General features: G+C 33.0%; 1 pseudogene; it reads left to right on the top strand.

The window, feature by feature from the left end:
* LOC109330835 overlaps positions 2350-7019 on the top strand; it is a 29727-nt pseudogene continuing 25057 nt past the window's right edge.

The following is a 7019-nucleotide window of genomic DNA, read 5'->3' as shown; positions in this document are numbered from 1 at the left end:
TAAAAGAGATCAAAAACACTTGAAAGAAGGAAATCTCTCACGAGGAACCTCTCTTTGAAGTTCTTTATTCATTTCTTAGCTTAGAGTTTTTATTTCAAGTATGTTTTGTAATTTTTAGTTTAGAATTTAAGAGGAGAAAAGGAGAAGGCAAATGAGATACAAAAATCAATTTTGTACTCTCATTTGGAACTCAAAAGCATCCAATCCTTGAATGGATAGCTCATGCTCCTAAACATTTTCTTTTGAACAAGGTTATGTAATTTTCTACTTCTTCTTAAATTTACAAAAGTTTGAATTTTAATCATTCAAGTTGGTGCTTTGGTTAATATTATTTGTTTGAGAAGAACTTAATGCTCTTTTTAGATTGATCACCTAAAAATCAATAAAACTACTTGTTTCAAACACTTAACAAATAAACTTTGGAGTAGTTGTACTACTTAGTTTATTTGCTAAGTTAAGCATAGTTTTATCAAGATCTTACATTCATCTCGCCAATGGTTGGGGTGTGACAACCTAATCTCTTTTATGGCCGTAGTATTTTTTAAGTGATGAATATAAGTGTTTATGATTCTACCATTTTAGGATATACACTAAAAGGAGGATTTCAGACCTTGGTGTTTGAGGTTAACCAAAGTAAAACATAAAAACTTGTCTGAGTAGTTCAAACTCACAAGAAGTTGAGAAATATATTTTCCTTATTCAAAATGATCTTGTCTCCTCAAGAATTTGTTAATATTTAATTTTATGTTTATTGTTATTTGTTTATATCCAATTCAATTCAAAACCATCAAAATATGTTTAAACCATTATTTGTGCTTTGACATATTTATATGATTCATTTTATTAGGCAATTCCTTGTGGTTCGACATAACCCTATACTATACTACAATTGAATCTTGAAAGAGGTGTAAATTGTAAAATAGTAAAGTGTTATCAATAAATTTATTTGTTGAAAACACCTTTTAATATACAAAAGTGATGAAACTAACTTACTAACTTTTATTTATTGTTCTTTATTTTCCACATTTTATTTATTCTTTAATACCAACCTTCCTTAAGGAGGAAATTTGGTTTGTTAATAAAATGAACCCGAAAGGGAGTAAAGAAATAAAATGTCACTTAAATTTATTATTCTTTTGTTCTTTAATTATTTATTTGTATCTAACAACTAACTATTAATCACTTTTATATATTAGAATACCATTAAACCGGTGTTAGAATTTATTCCACAAAACCGAGATGGTATTCAAAGGTACTTAATAAGTATGTAAAGCCGAGATGGGGCGAATAAGGAATGACTTATTTACATGATTATTAATGAAGTAAGTCGTAACTGGAATATTCTTGAAGCCATTATACCGACGTTGTAATTTATTTCAACAAAGCTGAGATGGTGTTCAAAGAGTAAAACCGAGTACTCTTACTTAATCAAACAAAAAGAACATAACAAAAATGAGAGTATTAATCTTTCAACAAATTGAAACTGCTGTCAGGACGATTTGTTGAGAGGAGAAAACTAAAATACACCGAAATACGCTTTAAACAAATTGGCGCCGTTGCCGGGGAATTGCTTTAATAATAAAAGATTTTATATTTATATATCATTAATCAAATAATTGTGCATAAACTTATTTTTCTTTTGTACAAATTATTTCTTTTTAACTTTGTACAAAATTGTGGATTATTAAATATGTATATTTTCTGCAAAGATGTACATTATGATTTCTCTACATACTAATCTCCTTTCTTTTTGGAAATAGACAAAACGATTCGTTTTGATCTCTAAATTTTAGATATGGACCAACATGTTGATCTACAACAAGAAGTTGAGTAATTCCTCAGAGAATTTCAATCCAAGCTCAATATGGTTCATCAAAAAATTCAAAATCTTCTTGAACAAATAAGGCAAACTAATAGAGCAAGTTCTTGGTGCAATAATTGTTCAAACAATCAAAATGTCTATTCTTTCCAATCAACTCCTACTTATCATGACGAATTGGAGAAAATTCTTAACCAATTCATACAAACCACTATCAATCATCAACAAAACACCAAGGATGCTCTCACAAAAATAGAAGAACAAATCAACAGCTTGACAAAAACTTATCTAGTCAAGTCAGATTTTTGTGAAAGTGTTACAACTCGAAGTGGAAAGATAGTTGGTGGAGTTGAAAAACAAAAAGAAAGATTAGATTAAAAAAATAATAAAGAAGAAAAATAAAATAGAAAAGAAGGAAAAGAAAAGGAGACTAGTGAGGTAAGAAAAGCCAAACTCACTAGTACAGAAAAAAAATACCCTACCTGATAGCTCCGTTAAAAGCCAAAAAAGAAGAACAGTTCGCAAGATTCATGGAAATATTCAAAACTCTGCAAATCAACATTCCTTTTGTTGAGGCCTTGGAGCAAATGCCTATTTACTCCAAATTCATGAAAGAACTGTTAACTAAAAAGCGGAGCTATCAAGAAAAAGAAGTTGTTTCACTTAATGCCACCTGTAGTGCAATTCTTCAAACAAACATTCCTCACAAATATAAAGATCCAGGCAGTGTGACCATTCCAGTTACTATAGGAAATGTGTCTGTAGGCAAGGCTCTTGTCGATCTTGGCGCAAGTATAAGCTTGATCCCACTGTCCATGATGAAAAGAATTGGAGGAATTCAATTAAAGCCTACAAGGATGTCCTTGCAACTAGCAGATAGATCCAAAAAATATCCCGAAGGAGTTGTAGAGGATGTCCTGGTTAAAGTGGACAAATTCTTAATCCTTGTTGATTTTGCTGTCATTGACATAAATGAAGATACGGAGATTCCACTCATTTTAGGGAGACCCTTTATGAGAACAACAAAAATGGGGATCGACATGGAAAATGGCAAACTACTAGTCTGATTTGCAGACGACGAAATCGAATTTGACATTTTCCATGCAATGCATCATCCGAAGGATAAAGGGCAATGTCTGCAACTAGATGTTATTGAAGAAATTTGTGCAGAGCACCCTCAACCTGATAATTCTTCGGAGATGCAAGAAAATAGAGTGGAAGAAGAAATCCTCAGACATTTTTTTGATGAATTATTCCTCCATCAAAATCTAAGTGGACCAGCCGAAAAAGAATCAGAACTGTAACTGAAAGAATTGCCACCCCATTTGAAATATGTTATTTTAAATGGGGAAACCAACAATCCAATTATTATCAATAGTGAGCTGTCCAAATTGGAAGAAGAAAAACATATACAAGTCTTGAAAAAGCATCAAGCAGCACTGGGATGGACCTTAAAAGATCTCAAAGGCATCAGTCCATCATATTGCATGCATACAATCATGATGGAAGATGATTACAAACCATGTGCTCAACCACAAAGAAGACTTAATCCGACAATGAAGGAGGTAGTAAGGAAAGAGATTGTAAAAATGATAGGGCTGGCATGATTTACCATATTTCATATAGAAAATGGGTAAGTCTAGTCCAAGTGGTGCCGAAAAAAGGAGGGATGACGGTGATCCAAAATGAAAACAATGAACTCATTCCGACCAGAGCTGTTACTGGTTGGAGAGTTTGCATTGATTACCGCAAACTCAACACCGCCACAAGAAAATACCATTTTCCTCTACCCTTCATGGATCAAATGTTGGAAAGATTAGCCGGAAAAGCCTTCTACTGTTTCCTAGATGGGTATTCCGGATACAATCAAATTGTTGTAGATCCATTGGACCAAGAAAAGACAGCATTTACATGTCCATTTGGTGTTTATGCATACAGAAAAATGCCATTTGGACTATGTAATGCTCCTGCAACTTTTCAAAGATGCATGCTGGCTATCTTCACTGATTTAATGGAGAAATGCATCGAGGTCTTCATGGACAATTTTTCTGTATTCAGAGACTCTTTCGAAAATTGCTTAACAAATTTGGAGACAGTTTTGGCAAGATGCGAGAAGACTAATTTGGTTCTGAACTGGAAAAAATGCCATTTCATGGTCATTGAAGGAGTTGTACTTGGGCATAAAATTTCAGCTAAAGGACTAGAAGTTGATAAAGCTAAAATAGAAGTGATCGAGAAGCTACCTCCTCCAACAAATGTTAAAGGAATCAAAAGCTTTCTCGGTCATGCTGGGTTCTATCGTAGATTTATCAAGGACTTCTCCAAAATAGCTAAGCCTTTATACAACTTACTCTTAAAAGATTCTGCCTGTAATTTTGATAATTCCTGTTTAGAAGCATTTAAACAGTTAAAATTGTGCTTGGTAACTGCTCCTGTCATTACTGCACCTAACTAGAAATCGCCATTTGAACTAATGTGTGGTGCGAGCGATTATGCACTTGGTGCAGTTCTAGGACAGCGACGAGTATGGGTATTTCATGCAATACACTATGCTAGCAAAGTTCTAAATGAAGCACAAATTAATTACGCTACAACTGAAAAAGAACTGCTAGCAACAGTATTTGCATTGGAAAAATTTAGAAGTTATTTGATTGGGGCAAAAACAATTGTTTATACTGATCATGCCGCAATCAAATATCTTCTAAAGAAACCCGATTCCAAGCCACGATTAATTAGATGGGTGTTACTTTTGCAGGAATTTGATTTAGAAATCCGCAACAAGAGTGGTAAGGAAAACCAAGTGGCAGATCATCTGTCAAGACTGGTTAATACAGAAGTCGCGTTCAGAGAACAAGAAATAGCGGAAACATTCCCTGATAAAAAGCTATCTTAACTTCAGGCGAGACCATGGTTTGCTGATATAGCAAATTATAAAGCCTCAGATATAATCCGTGAACACTTTAATTATCAGCAAAAGAAAATTTTTCTCAAGAAAGTGAACCAATACGTCTGGGATGAACGTTATTTACTTAAAGAAGGAACCGATAACATTATTAGATGACGTATTGATGAAAATGAGGCCAAAATAATATTATGGCATAGCCATAATTCCGCTTATGGGGGACATTACAATGGGAATAGAACTGCGGCAAAAGTACTCTAATCTGGATTCTTTTGGCCAACTATTTATAAAGATGCCCAATTGTATGTCCAAAAGTGTGATGCATGCCAAAGGTCCGGGGTACTTGGGAAACAAAGTGAAATGCCTTTACAAAATATTATAGAAATATAAATTTTTGATTGTTGGGGAATTGACTTTATGGGACCTTTCCCATCATCATTTTCAAAAGAATATATCTTGGTGGCTGTTGACTATGTTTTCCGCTAGGTAGAAGCATTAGTAACACCCAAAGCCGATGCAAAAACTGTGATAAAAGTTTTGAAAAAGAATATTTTTACGCGTTTTGGCACACCTAGAGTATTAATAAGTGATGGGGGATATCATTTTATAAATTCCCAATTGAAAAGAACCCTAGAATTGTATAATGTTAAACACAAGGTAGCATCACCTTATCACCCACAAACTAATGGCCAAACAGAAGTACCAAACAGAGAATTAAAAAGAATTTTGGAAAAAACAGTCTCTACTTCAAGAAAAGACTAGTCACAAAAACTAGATGATACTCTCTAGGCCTACAGAACTGCATTTAAGTCACCAATAGGCAAAACTCCATATCAACATGTTTATGGCAAAGCTTGTCATCTACTAGTTGAATTGGAGCATAAAGCCCATTGGGCTCTCAAATTTCTAAACTTTGATTTAAAGGATGCATAGATTAAAAGACAAGATCAACTCCATCAATTGGAAGAAATGCGGTAACCAGCATATGAGTCCTCAAGACTGTATAAAGAGAAAACAAAAAAGTACCATGACTCCAGAATTAAAAGGAAAAACTTATATCAAGGGCAAAAGGTACTTTTATTCAACTCAAGGCTCAAAATACTTCCCGGAAAATTCATGACCACATGGAAGGGCCATTTGTCATTAATGAAGTAAAAGAATACGAGTAGTTGAATTGAAAGACCCCAAGACTAAAGCAACTTGGGTGGTAAACAGACAGAGGTTAAAACTTTATTTGGGTGATGAATCAGGCTCCATCATCGATGATCAAACAACATAATCTTGTCCAAAATTTAACGTCAAGTTACTGACGTTAAAAGAGCGTTAACTGGAAGGCAATCCAGTACGTGGTAAAAATTAAATTCTTTCAATTTTTTTTATTAGACAATTTAAACAAATTTTTTAAATCACATCAAGTAAATCCCAATTTTTTTTAAGACTTGAGGACAAGCCTTCATTTAAAAAGGGGGGACAAGACTTGATGTAATTTAAAAAATTTCTTTTTTTGACTAAATTGTGTAAATATGCAAAAAGTAAATTTGTTTGTTCAAAAAACTCAAAAAACAAATTTCAAAACCAAAAACAAAATGGCTATAACAAAATTTTTAAAGCCTGATCACATGATTAGAAATGATAAGCATACTTTAAATTAAGCTTTGATTGAGCAAAATGAGATGCATGCTAAACTTTTGTGAAAAAGTCACATAATGTCATAACTTGAAAAATTTTGCAAATTGAAAATTCAATTTTATGTAATAAGATCTTTGCAAATATTTTTGTATTAAAAAGTGTGAATCCAAACAAGTAAGGGACTGAGCCAAACACATGAGTGAGAATCAACATTTGATTTGTCTAATTGGACTTGTTTGAATCTTTAAATCTCTTAATTGCATAAAAATGATAAGAAGTGATCAAGGCATGTTCTTTGATTAGTTGAACCAAAGGCCAAAAAGTCCAAACCAAGTTAGGAACATCCTTTGCAAGCCCCTTTGAGCCAAACAAATGAAACGAAATTTTTTCAAACTATCCCATAAAACCGAATTGAAAAGAATGTTCTAAGAGAGCATTAAATTTTAAAAGAGTAGTTTGAAAGAATCAAGTTGGGGGAAAAATTGGTGGACTTTGCGTCTTAAAAGAAAAAGAAAAACTCAATCTTCAAACAAAAATAAAAAGATATTGAGAAAAATGGGTCAAAGTTAAAGAGGTTGGGAAAAATAATGGACAAAAAAGAAGAGTAAAAGTATTCCATTGAGAAAAATTTCAACAATGCTCTCTTTTTAAACTTAGCCTTGAAAAATC

This window comes from Lupinus angustifolius, chromosome LG17 (genome assembly GCF_001865875.1).
Source record: "Lupinus angustifolius cultivar Tanjil chromosome LG17, LupAngTanjil_v1.0, whole genome shotgun sequence".
NCBI lineage: Eukaryota > Viridiplantae > Streptophyta > Magnoliopsida > Fabales > Fabaceae > Lupinus > Lupinus angustifolius.
This window is presented reverse-complemented; position numbering and strand designations above follow the sequence as displayed.